Here is a 14,484-nt window from a genome sequence, read left to right as displayed (position 1 = left end):
CCACTGGCTCACAGCTGTGCACCTGAGCTCATACTCCTTTCTGCTGACTCCAACCAGCTGGACAGCAGGGTTGAGCTGAAAAACACCTTTCCACCCCTGGTGCACCACTGTTCACAGCTCAGAGCTCCTCTCCCTGCCAAGCCCTGTATCACTGCACTCTGTTTCTAGGCCTTGGTTTCCCCAGTAACACAGAAACCTGCCTTATTTTGTGAAGTGAATGAGCATACATAATTAAAAACACAAGTGGGGAGCATCTCTGCTTTATAAGAGCTTTCTTTATTGGCTTTGCTGGTGATATTCCTGCTTCAAATAGGAATTTGAGGTTTTCACCACCAGAGGTCCTCTCCAGACAACATTTCTTTCATTCTACTATTTTTTTTTTTATCTGTTCCTCTCTTTGTTCAAGGGAAAAAGCTGGGAAGTTAGAAATATTATTTTTGGCAGAGACTGAGAATTTTAATATTTAGGATTTTATGCATGGTATTTTGGATTCTTTTGCAGGTTGAAAACCTGTTAACAAGAAGAGTGTCAGAGATAGCGATTATCAATATTCATATCCAGTTATGTAAGTGATGGGAAAATGCTACTGAAGATGTGCCTGGCTATCATGTCCAAGCATTTTCTCTGTGTGTCAGGGGGAAGAAGAGGAAAGAGGATATTTAGAGTGTTACTGCAATCACATGAAGTGAGCAAAGGAACATTAAGGAATGTAATTCCTTATTGAAAAAAATATATTGACGTTGATCTTCGAGCTATTCTTACAACTGAATTTAGGGTTTCAGCCAGGCACTACACGTCGAGGAGGAGTTCTGTTATGTGCCACTCAAACAGTTGTCACTTAGGCTGCATAGGACAACATTTCCAGTTTGTTTTTGACCTGCAAGCCATAAGCACAGCACAGGTTTATTCTCAAGCCAACACGGTCTTTCCCAGTAAACAAAAATGCCTTTGTTGTGAACGTTACAGGACACACAGTTTTTCTCTCCTATAAGCCATGGGACAAGCCCATGGTTTTGCAGGAATCACATTCTCACAGTGTATGCAGAATTCCATGGAGCACTGTAGATATGAGAGAGTATCTGTCTCTTGAGCTCTAAATCCAGACCTAATAGTGACATGTTGTACATGTGTTGATGTGTTGGTTCCTTTTATCAGGAAGCAATATGTTATATACAAACCCTTCTTGCTGACAGTTCCCTTGCAGCTCATCACATTCACTAGGGATCTAGGATGAGGGAATGGCACCTTTTCTGAAATTTCACAGATGGTAACATACTATGACATTCAAGGAATAAAAATATCTCCTTTCCATTTGAGCTGCCTTGGTTCTGGCCTGATCTTATGACATTCATATTTGCATGCCTAAGGTGGAAGCAGCCTTGAAATAAACATTGTGATAAATGAATAATACAGCTAAGATATAATTACACACAGAGTCAAAGAAAATTAAGGTTGCAAAATTAAACCCTGTGAAGCTAGGAGAGGTGGCCCTAAATCAGCTCTTTTGGATCATCATTAGGCATCATCATTAATTGCATGATCACATACTGTTTCTTCCACTGTCTCATCAGCTCACAGGATGGATGATGTTCACTTACTAAGCAGCTGTTCCATATTGTGTTCTCTCTTCATTTTTCAGTATCTTGCCCTGTGTATTATTTATTGCAATGATTTACTGATGTGTTTTGAGACAAGAATTATTCCTTTTTCGCCTGAGATCACAGAGGGCAAGAACTCCTGGAAACAAACAACCCTCTCCTTTCCTACTTTCCCTCTAGAAGCAAATAATATAACAATTTTACTTCCATACACTCTTCCCTGTCTCCCAAAACTGTTTCATTATTTCGTTATCTGCACATATCTCTATCTTACCTTGTCTCCTGGTTCAGACTTTAAATGGCTTGGGACAAAATCCCTTGTGTTTTGAGCTTGCAAAAACTAAGCAGTTCTTCAGCAACATTTGATGCTTCTAGTCTTTTCTGCTAACAAGTATTTTGTCTTCCTTCTTCCAGGACACTCTTCAGGCTTTTCAGTGAGCTCAGAGGGGCATAGAGCTGTCAGCAGGAAATTACAGTGACGGATGATTTAGAAAACTCAGAGGTGGATCAGTTTTAATGGAGTCACACTAAGGCACAGCAGGCATAGGGAGCCCGTATCATCCTGGTATCAAACAGAATTTCTCAAAGGACACCATCACAGAGCTCAGAATTCACAACCTTATAGACTTGTTGTGTTGCTGTCTTTTTCTGTCTCTGATTCCTGCAGTCATTATATATTTATAGAAAGGGATTATCCGAACTGGAAACAAAATCAATAACAAAACTCCCAAATCACTCCCCAAACCACAACAAAAATAAAAAAGCCTTATCCTCTTGTGAATAAGGAATCAGCAAATAATAAGCAGCCAGACTATCCTGTAGCTCCTGTCTGCAGGGACACATTCACATAAAGTTGCTGTCTCAAACTAATTGCCTGTGCTGACTCATTCACAGAATCATGCCGGCCACAGAGTGTAATTATCATGTCATAATTATCACTTCAATAGCACAAAGAGTGCACTCTTATCTGATATGATAAAATAGTTCAATTAATTTTAAACAGAGGGAAACACTAGTACATCCTTATAGCCTGGCCACAGAGACAAAGCAAGCTGTCAGAATCAGATTATTGATTTCATGTTCTCTCCTGGCTTTATTAATTTTTGTTCAGGCATTACAGTCACCATTTTTCATGCACTTAGGAGATTTTAATTTGGCATAATACAGAAGAAAAAGAGTAAGATTAGATATAAATTCAGGAGAGGGACAGAGATAATGGAGAGAGGTAAATTGTGTGTAATATTTACAGTGGAGGTAGCAGTGATTTCTCCTATTCCAGTGGGAGAAAGGTTGGCGAGGTGATAAAGAGGAGAGGAATTGCTTCTTGCTGTCAGTAGTAGGGCTTCTGTTTCTCTTTACAAATCAAACCAGATTGCTGCTAAATTAAAGCTTGTAGAGTCGTAGACTCATTAAGATTGAAAAACACCTCCAAGATCATCAGATCCAACCTTTGACCAAACACCACCCTGTCAATTAAACCATAACACCAAGTGCCACATCCAATCATTTCTTGAGCACTTCAAGGGGTGGTGACTCCACCACTTCCCTCAGTCGGCCATTTCAATGCTTAACTACCCTTTCAGTGAAGAAAAAGGATGTAGATTTCCCTCATCCCTCCTTTTGTTGTTAACGTATTTATAAAACCACTTTTTATTACCTGTATTTGTATCTGAAGCAAAGGAATTCTGCACCGGAATAGAAGAAAAGAACCCTTTAATGATGATACTTCCAATTTTTCCAGCTTGACAGCTTTCCTAAGGAGATTCCTTTGGGCTTCTTGCTTTCATGTCTTGCAGGGGCAAATGCTGTGTAGCATGATTCTCTGCAATGTTACCTGATCATTCGAAGGGTTCTGTGCTTTTAAACAAAAAGCCTTGGAATATCATAGGAAGCCTAATGTCTGAGGTTGTGGTAAACTAATTCTTTTAGTATCAGAAAACTTTCCAGTGAGTACAGTGCGTTACCATGGTTGCAAGACATTTCACTATTCCAGAACTATCGCCTGTCAGCACTGCTCAAAATATAATAGAGAAGTCTGAAATAAATAGTTCTGAAAGAAATTGGGGTTAAAGAGTTAAGCTTCAGGTTAAATTTAGAGTCAGTAATTTTCCTGTTTTCTAATGAGAAAGGTAGGAAAAATCTTCTAAGAGGGAATCTGTGTTTAAGATCCTCAGCAACCAGAAGATCCCAGGATACATCTGCAGTGCAGATCTTGCCAGCTCCAGGAAGGAGAAGCTGCACAGAGTCTGCTCCTGCCTGCGCTGTGCTGACCCCGGAGCTGCAGATGCCTCACTGGGCTCCAGGACTTCTGGCAGCACAGAAAGTCAGAATTGATGGGAAGGTGGCAGAGGACTGATTTCTCCCAGGCTTCAGACGCCCCAGCTGGAATTTAGTAACAGCATTCATTCACCTTTATGAATAACATAGGGTAGCCTGTGTTACTGCAAACCCAAACCATGGCTGCACTCCTCTGCTGGGATGGAGGACTAGACTGTAAGGGTGGATGAAAAGCCTATCTGTGGAGTAGGTATGAGATTTCAGAATTATAACCCAGGGAAATTTATGTGGTGATTGCATCTACCAGATGACTTTCAACTGAGTGTAGTCAAATTATGAGAAGCAATGGTAAATTAGTTTTGGTCATAAAATCAGCTGTTAGGTTGCATTGTGAGCCTGGAATTTATTTTCTTAGGTATCTTAGCAGATGAACCAAAACCATCCAGATTCCCGTGGCAAGCTCTACTAAACAAGGTCTCAGCAGGTCTTGGTACAATGAATTCCAGGAACTCCAGCATTTCCTTCAGAAAATAACAAACTTCGCAGTGGCTTGTTGTTCCTCACCACCCTCACTCTCCACACCATGCCTTACAATCTTTATTCCAATTTTTCATATTGCAAACCTTAGGTGGGTTAATCCTTGTTTTCACAGGCTTATTTCTAACCACAGGTTGTAGAGAAAGCATACAACAATTAGGCTCCTTAGACACCCTAGTTAAACATCAGGATTTCAGGGACAGGAGCCAGGTCAGAATGACCTAACAGAGCACACCAGAACTTCTTTGATACTGGGACTTGAACTGATTTTTGCAAAGCTCCAGTAGTTTACTATCATCCCTGCCTTAGAAGTTTACCTTGAGATCTAGTGCTGCTCAAACCCATATGGATAAGGTATTCATTTCCCGTTGAAATCCAAATGAAAACTTCTGGATGATGCAGTCAATGAAGTAAAGAAGATTTATCTGAGATACCAGTCCCATCTCTTTCTGCTGATGGAAATTCATGTCCTGCAATATTACACATGCTGGTAGTAATTCCTCATTGCTCTTCCCTTCAGGGGGAAGCTGTAAACAGCAAGGTCAAGAGCTGCCTTCAGCTAGAACACAAGCATGTGCTTGGAAGCTGCCACCGATGCTTGTTAGGTGTACAGCCAATGGCAATAAAATTCATCATGGCTATTCTCAGCTCATTAAGACTTCTGGGTTGCCAGAAGAGTCAAAATACCCCAGTGCTTTTCAGTCTGTACTGGTACTTCTACAAATTTGGACTATAAGGCAATATCTAGTCAGGAAAATCAATTTTAAAAGCAGGTTGGCCACATCAACAATCAGGCTTTGCATCCAGTAGCTGGTTTCGTGTGCAACCCCTTTCCTTGTAATACAAGCTCTGGAAAATTGAGTTCTGCCCTCTATCAGTTGACATTTTGGTACAGCATAATCTATATTAGAGGCAAGGAACAGAGGTTATATTTTGAAACGCAGCATCACAGGACTGAACGAGGCTCTTGAAGGTAAAATGAGTCAGTAATGTTCTCCATCATCTGCACTGATGTCAAATAGTTATCCCCAGAGAAATCCTATGAAGCTTTGGCACACAGCACGAAGAGGCAGGTATTGATTGTAGCCTTTGACCAGGTAGAGAAGCAGACAGGTGCTACAAAGAAGTGAGGATGAATATCCAGATAAGAGGACACTAGAGTTGTCAGTCAATCAGACCGTGGAGTAATGCACCCTAGCAAAGTTTCTGGGGAGTCAGAGAGGACCCAGCTAGATCCCAGTACTTCCCAGTGTTCCTCACCATATGACACACTGCTGCCAGGTACCTTTCACAGGGTGCAACACCTCTGGGACCAGTGAGTGTTCTCCTTTTACAGTGGCTAGTGAATATTGCTACCGGAGACCAAGGTATAGGAAATTCAGCATTATAAACTACTTCATCCCACTTCTCTTCCTGTACCAACTGCTTGCTCCAAGGGCAGGAGAAAGGGCATCCTCCATTGTTAAAGCAGACACAAGGGAGCACTGATTGCAGCCCAGGAATTTATGGCATTCAGTTCACCTGCAGATGCTTGTTCAGTGGATGTAACTCAGCAATACTGAGTATCCCCATTCAGGAGAGAAAACACTACTGACTTCTGCCACTCTTCTGCTACCTTCTTGTCCACACAATATAGATTCCACTGTTTATTTTCTCCACATAAGTCTTGCACACCATGGGGTACCCGATTATCTCATACCCTGCAAAGTCAGTGATTCCTGCTGCAGGTTTTTGTTACTGAGATTGCTGGCTTCTCGAAGATGACATCAATATATAAAACTTTAAATCATGCTGGCAATTTGATCAAATTCTCTTAGGCAGAACCTAGCAACTAAAAGCAGCAAGCAGAGATAACAAACATTATCCTTGCCTAGATGTAAACGACCACCCAATCAATTATTTCTTGGTACACCACTGCTTAAGAGTGAACATCATTTAATTAATTCAGTAAGTGCAGTTACAAGGGTATTTAGATATTCATGGAAAAATGACATTTTTTTACGAAAGTAGGGATGTAAAATGCATGAACGTATTTATGCACACCTCACTCACATAAAAAGGGCTTAGCGTACTAGTTGATGTTAATAGCAAGCTTTCACTGACTACATTGATGCATAAATTTTTGACACATATGCACAAGTCAGGTAATGCATTTGCATACTAAGCAGGGAGTTTGAGTTCCAGCTTTCTGGGGCAGAAACTGCTTTTAATTGTGTGTGATGCATAGCACCGGGAGGCTGACAGCACTAATCGAAAGATAACAAGCAGGAAGGATTTGTTCTTTGAGAGCTGAAATTTCCAAGTAATCCTTTACACCTAATCCAGCTTCAGCTAAGGAGTGGGAGAAGAATTGCAACTGGACTTCTGTGACCTCTTCAAACGATTTGTCAGCTGAGTTTCTGCTCTTCCAGAGAGATGGACATAGCCTGGTCAGGAGAATAAAGAGGGGAAAAAAATAATGGGTTAAAGCAAACTGTGAGAAAAGTTTATTCACATTTCTCTAACTTGACATTTTTAGTTGGGTGACTGCCAGATGCATGCCAATGCTTCTCTGCATATTGTTTAGGATTTGCTGGTTTCAGCACTAAAGTGAAGCTTTCAGTGTGTTTGAAGATTAATTTCATATAATCGCAACAAAGCTGAAGTCAACAAGATGAATTTAATTACTACCCTGACAGCTGGGAGGCAATTAATGCCCTTAAACTTTCAAGCACTCTCTCACTTGTATTTTTCCCCTTGCCTTATTCCTACTAATTAGAAACATGCTTCAGGGTAAAGCTGACCATGGTGTTACATTACCATCTTGTCATCAGAACCACAGAAACTTCCCAGTTAGACATCAACTCTTTCCCCAGAACAAGAGTCAGGGTCATCTCTGCATGGTGAGAGCTGCAGAGTACTCTAACATGTCTGTATTATAGTATCAAGTCCCACAATATTAATCCTCTGGGGTGTATAAGGAAAGCAACATCCCACATTGACTGTGGCAGGATTTTTTTTTCACCTTATAACCTTTCAGATTTCTAGATAATAAAGTGTAAGAACACCTTTGCAAAAGGACATTAGTGTGCCAGCTCTTTAGTTAGGAATTTAAAGAACATCTCCTGTGAGGCTTAATAAACCCCTTCTTGCACCTAAGTGGAGTGAGGTTGCATATCTCCAGGGAAAGTGAGCATTTAAAAATTCCCTGTTGTAATGGCATCATTAAGAGTGAGATCTGCACCGCATACAGGATCAGGATCATTACATGCAACATCAGGACCATTAACTTTTTGCTCTGAAACTGGAAAAAAATCCACAGATGCAGAAGAGTACAATTTAGAACTTCATCCCCAGATAAAATTCCAGGTTTTGGGTTCATTGTGAATCAGGAAAAAGACGAACTTTTCACAGAACGAGAGATTTTTGTGGGTGTTTTGGCATTTTCACTATCCCAAAATTTAAATTTTTTATTTTTCTTTGCTGGACTGATGTAAACATCTTTATTTCTGTCAACATTAAACCGCATTTTCCTACTCCAGAAGCTTTCCCAATGCACTTTAACTTGTCTATCTGCTGATGGGCAAGGCCCCATATTGCCAGCCACCAAGGGGTCCATAACACACACTGTATATGCACGTGGTACTGTCCATTAGGTAGCCAAAGAGGACTCAAAACAACTTTGTGCACAAAGTAGACCACCCAAGACCCAATATGACAATGAAGTTTAGTACTTTTTTGAAGAAATTACTTGAGCCAAATGAGGTATTTTGGTTTGTTTTTTTTCTCTATGGAAAAATGATACTCCCCAGAACAGCCCCATTTGTGAAATCCTTGGGTAGCATAAAACGTGCATTTTTAAAGGTTCAAATCAGAATACAGAAGCCTTTCTACTGGCAAATCACAGCTATTTCTGTGTGTGCTCAGTCTTACTGTTGTCAGCAGAACAGAATCTGGAAAAGAAACTCTGCCCAATAGTTTTGCTTTATGTCTCCATTGCAGCGAGTACCGGCAATTAATGATCTGTTGGCAAATTAACACTGTACATGGCAATTGACTGTGGTAATGAAGTTATAGAGTCTTCTTTATGGTTTATTAGCACAATAATAAACCACACTCAGCATGTAATAATGGCATACAGTTAAATTAAAGACTTGCTGATGCCTTATAAACCATTTTGAGAAACATTCTTGTAGCAATCGGTAATAGTCTTCCCTGTGAGCACAGGCAGGCTTTGCTCTGTATTCTGCAGATACAGTTCTGTCAATATATTTTTTCTATTACTCCTGCATTACTAACAAAGCGGGTTGGGTAGTGGAAAAACAAATTGACCGGAACATTTACTTCAAGTTGAACTAATTTTTAAGCACTTTGGGTGAAAAATAAGTCTTGGCTTCTTCACACTGCATCTATTTCTTTTCTTATGAAGAAGTATAACACCAGAGTCGTTCATCATTTTCCTCTAAGACAGTGCCACCAACTGAATTTTACAGTGTTTCTCAACACTTGGCAACTTGAATTGACTATACGGCTTCTTAAAAATTGGCAGAGACTAAATCTATCTTCCTAACTCAGGTAAAATGTACTGCTGTGACCCAAGTTTTACCATGAACTTCCCTCGAACTTTCTGCTTCATGTGTGTGACCAGGATCCAACCTCTTTAGAGATGAGGCCTCATTTCAGACTCCCTACCCCTTCACTATTTGATCTGGAAGTGGGGAGGTGTTCACATGGAGCCAGAGCTCTGTGCCTGCACACCTGCTAAGCTCAAAGCACCCAGGGAAGCCTGGCGCCACAGTATATTCAGATCTGCTTTACAGCCTCTATGGAAATGTAGGAGCATTATCTCTCTCCTTCTTGCAGGCATGGCAAGTACTTTGCTTTATTCAGTGTTGCAATATAGGATTCACGCTGTGAGCGATCAGGCTCTCGGAGAGGCCCGTAATGGCAACTCTGTGCTGAATTTAACAACAGATAAAAATATCTGGAACTCTCCAGACTTCTCTCCACAGGAAGCCAAAGCAATGCTTAGGGAAGCTTTTATCTGCCTCTTTCCAGAAAGCTGTTTCTTTTCTCCAGCTCCCACTGTGCCGTGCTGGCCACTAGAGGACATCCCAGACCTGGCCATGGCTCTCACAAAGTCCTTGTCTCCCTTGGTCTGATATTAAAGTCCATGGGGTTTTAGGCCAGTCGAGGTTTTCTTTTTTCTGTCTGACAGAATCAATAGAGGGATACAGAAGGAAAAGCAATCGTTTTCCTGCCCTTAATCTGTCTTCTCTGCTTAAACTGAAAACCCGTTAGACAATGGCTGTGTGATGTGAGGTTTGACTGCATCACTCGTGTGTCTGATTTGAGATTTCCTCTTAGTCAAGATACTGAGCAGAGTGTGTAATGCAATGCCTTAAGCAGAGTGAAGAGTCGTAACAGAAAACTCTTAAATCAGCATTTGAGATGTTTGCTTACAGTTCAAGCCATGTCATGCTCCTGAGCTGAACAAGAACAGTTGTCATTATGTTGATACAAACATACTTACCAGGGCCTCACAGGGAAATTTGCATCTTCCACCTGGGTTCATGAAAGCTGAGATTCCAAGATGAGGGACAAAAGGAACGAGTCTGTCTGAAACCCCTGAAACTTTTGAATTTTCCTTTTATAAAACTAGAGTATAGACAGGAAGAAGGTGACCACTGCCTTCTCCCAGTAGTCATCTAAGGAGGTGGCCAATCCATGAGCATATGAGATTACTTTGGGGAATGTGCATAAAACTTCATCTTGGCCAGTGCAAGGAGGCTCAAGAGGGGCTCTGAGGAGCTCTTATAACTTCTCTCCATTGACTGCAGTGGGACAATGGTCTTCCTAAACCAAGGCTGAAGCTATGTCACCCTACTCCAGCCCAGAATATTGTTTAGTGCATCTTTTTGTGCATACATAGAACTGCCAGGATCTAATACTTCCTTTGTGATTGGCATCTATAAATCCCACATCACCTCCTTCTCACCAGCATTCACAGGTTCCCCACTGGGGACCCCACAGTGGTTTCCAGTAGGTCCATTTTGTTGCCAACCCTCCCTTTGCCTTACCCCTCAGAAAACCTTACTCAGCTTTATATAAGTTCTGTGCAACAGAAGGCTTTTCTCCTTGTGAACACTTTTATAATAATACCATCTTTAAGACTGTTCCCATTAAGGAGCTTAAAATCTTCTTGAGGTCTCCAGGCTAACAGAGTCTTAAGACTGACAGTGTTTTCTAGTCACCTCTGACACTGCCATTCCCTTGTGTTGTCAAGTTCCCCTTCTCCCCCCAGTTCTAACAGGCACTACAAGGAGTTTCTGAAGCAAATTAAAGAGTGCCTGGCAGATTCTGCTGAAGCTGAATATCCTCACAGGGGAATGGAGAAGTCAGAAGGGAAATGGAGGGCATGCAGCTGTGTCCTGCTGTCACGAGGCAGTCGGGTTTACTTTTCATTCACCTGCTCCTAGCTGGCCACTTCCATACCAGGCTTCAAAATGCTAATCCAGAACTTCTCATTAATTAATGAGCTTTGCCCAGTGGGAATCTGCTTACTGCAGGATATCTGTGCCTGAGGTGAGCAGCTTCTCTGGAAGTCTAATATCCTGAGGAGAAGATGCTCAGTAATCTCAAATGCATGCATGTGCACTAATTAATATGCAATAAATACACCTAGTAATGCCAATGTTTAAAGACTGGTTCACTGTCTGTAATCAAAGAGCTGTAACAATTTGTAATGAGCAATTATGAACAACAACTTTCTTCTTCTCTAGTGCTTTGGAAAGTATCTATCTAGTGACAGTATGAAATAAAGACTTGACAACAACTGGAGCAGCTCAGACTGTGACTCCTCTCCATGAGGCACCCTATAGATGGAATGATTCCTGTTGTGGCCAGTTTCACTAGTGGCTTTTTTTGTGGCTTGACCTTGCCCTGGTCCCACTTCGACCTTGACACTGGTGGGATGATATTTCATGGGGCAGTTAGTCACCACTAGGTAGCAACATCTTTCCTCGTTTTGCAGTATGGGAGAAATTTCAGCTGTGTTAAGTTATGGTTCAGACCATATTCTCAGTGCCCTAAGCTCTTTCACTCTATTGCTGTACAAACTACTGTCATGCTCTCTCTGACCTTTATAAGGACAAGAGGGTACTGATAATACTTTCTGTGCATTTCAGAAGAACCCAAACACTCACACTAAAATAACATAGAAAGCACTTGTTCTCTATGACTCTTTGAGCAGAACTCTTGAGGTGCTCAGTGACACCAAGCCTGGAAGCTCTGCAACCTCTGCTCAGAAGAGGGAATGGATCTGTGTCTGAGGGCAGGTAGATGAATTAAAGGATCTCTTGATATCCTTTTAAGCATGAATCTAAAGGGTCATGGCCAGAGCAGATCTGAGTATTTAGAGGGTGTGATTTAAAGGGTGTTTGGGGTCAAGAATGCAGATTACATATATTTGTAACACGCTGTTCTGGAGATTATCTGTGAGGTTTAAGACTGGGACATTCAGATTTCAAAGCACATCTCTTGTTGTAGAAAAACAGACACTCCTAATTTCTGTTTCTCTTTAGAGGCAGCATTTAACCAGCCTCACTTTCTTAATGCAAGTTATACAGTGGACTGGAGACAAATCTGATTTCAGAATCACCTTTATGTTTTAGATTTAGTTATCTGAGATGCCTGCAATGTTTACTGATTGATTGCTGAGCTTAAAACACAGTGACAGAGGCTCGGTGCTGAGACTGATCCCTAATAGTGAGATGGGTTGAAAAAAAGTATTTGGGTGTTAGAAGGGTAACATCAGCAACATCAGGAAGTAGTCTGTGATCCTCTATGTACAGCATGGCCAAGCAACCTGAGCTCTCTGATGGGCCCAGCAATCAGTCCAGCCACAGGGATATTTAGTTCTTGGATAATGGTGCAGAAAGATTTTTTTCTCCCAGGAAGATGTTTTCCCAGCCCTTTTTACCAGTCAGGAGTCACTGGTTGAGTCAACTACTTGCAGTCTGACAACAAATCCTCAGACCCAGGGACTTTCATAAGGTTTCATCTCAGAAGCATGACATAGGCTTATTTTGCAGTAAGAGAGATTCAGCTATGTTGTAGTGAGGTGATACTGGTCTGTTCCGAACCAGCTTTTAAAGGAGGAAGAACAAATGAACAGCTTGGAAGTCACTGCTCATCTCCAGCCAAGTGAGACTCCAGTAGTGGCAGCTCAGCTTAGCTCCGACTGCAAATCGATTCTCGATTACCATACCCAGTGAGAGCATTGCTATTCAGGTTACTGATGGTGATAAAGTGGGTCGTTAACAATGAGCCAGCACAAAGCAAGTCATTTTAATAGTTGAAATGTTATCCTCTCTAAAGGAGTCATAATAATAATGCAATATTATTGAGCCTTTCTAGTCTGCAGGCATCTGTCATCTGTCTGCCTAAAACTGATAGGGTAGAGTGCATTTGAATTTCTTCTGCAGGAAAGAAATGGTAAAGCTTTATCACTGCTCTCTTTTTTCCTCTGCTTTGCTGCCTGCACATGCCAACAGCTGCATTTTGTAATTTTTCTAATTTTTTTTTTACATTTTGCAACACATGGTAACTCATTACTACACAGGATAATACTGACCTGTTACTACAGATATACTGGCAAAGGTGACCCAAATGGAGGGTGATGGTGATTACATACAGATATTCTCATATTGGAAGCAATGAAAGAAGTTTTACTGAAGGTGATTATTTTTATTCCTATTCATTTGCCTGTGAGCAACCCCCATCAGAAAGTCCTACTCCTGAAGTGTGTGAAGGTGTGAAGTGTTCCTCCTGACAATCCCTCACAGGTGAGTGGTCTGTGATGAAAGTGCCAGAAGCATCTCCTTTCCTTTACAAAGGGGCAGAAGACATCCAGCTTCTATAGATTTTAGTAGGATCCCTGAATGTTCAGCACGTCAGAAACAGTACAGAAAACACTGTGAAAAGCAGTCCTGTATATGGGTTACCTAACAGCACCTGAAATGGCACAACAGGTTTTCATAATGCTGGAACCTGAAATGACACTGCAAGATTTGATAACCCCTGCCCTGAAGTGCAGCAGCGTTGACATTAATACATCACTCACATAACAGAGGGTTCGGATGACTCGGGACACTGAACACGTCTAATCTCTAGGTCACTGGATTTAGATCTCAATGACTCCTGAATCTCATAGCAACACAAAATGTAGCTCTAACTGTCCCATGCATGTTGATTTAGAAAGGACAATCTGCCTATCAAGCTTTACATCTACCTAATGTATTCATGATTTTTAATGAGGTATCATCTCTTACTTTGCAGCCACAGGCCTGCAATATTGAAACATATGTGAACTGATCATGTGAAAATATGATTAAAATCTTGATTTGGGCTGCACCAGAAAGATGTTGCCTGAATTTTTACAAAAGAAGGGGCTAGTTAATGTTAATATATGCAAATACTTATCCAGTCATCTAATTTGATCTGCTTTAGAACTTAACCTCCATCATCAGACCCTCTGAGTGACTTTTGTTTAATCAGCTTCTACTGCTTAATGAGTGGGGTGATTAACACACAAGCAGAGGATTTGATGTGCAGTATGTCCGGTGTTAGTGGAGGACAAGACTTAATAGGATTTCTCCTCTCTCCTTTTCTTCTTTTCCCAAAATGTGAGGTTTGTCCTATGCTAAGCACAACCCCCAACCCACTGTCAATTAGCTTGCTATCAGTAAGGCACTATGGGATTGGTGTATCTATTAATCTACAGGAATAGACCAGTCCAGGAATACGATCACATGTGATTATAAGATATATGTGTACTACCCACAACAATTAAAGAACCTTCATGAAATGTTATTAACTAACTCCTGTCAATCCAAGTCAGATGCCTCTGAGTATCAGGATCTGAACCAATTCACCCCATCCCTTCTGCAGGTATCTACCTTTCCCTGAACAATTACAGCGTAGGAAAGTGCTGGATAGTAAAATATCAGCCTGTTGCAGGAATTATTGCGTGTAGTCCACTGCACAGAAATTCTCAGAAATCACCTGCTTAATTATGATTACATGCAGTGGC

Source organism: Corapipo altera, unplaced genomic scaffold (assembly GCF_003945725.1).
Source record: "Corapipo altera isolate COAL_440 unplaced genomic scaffold, ASM394572v1 75, whole genome shotgun sequence".
In the NCBI taxonomy this organism is placed as follows: Eukaryota; Metazoa; Chordata; class Aves; order Passeriformes; family Pipridae; genus Corapipo; species Corapipo altera.
This window is presented reverse-complemented; position numbering follows the sequence as displayed.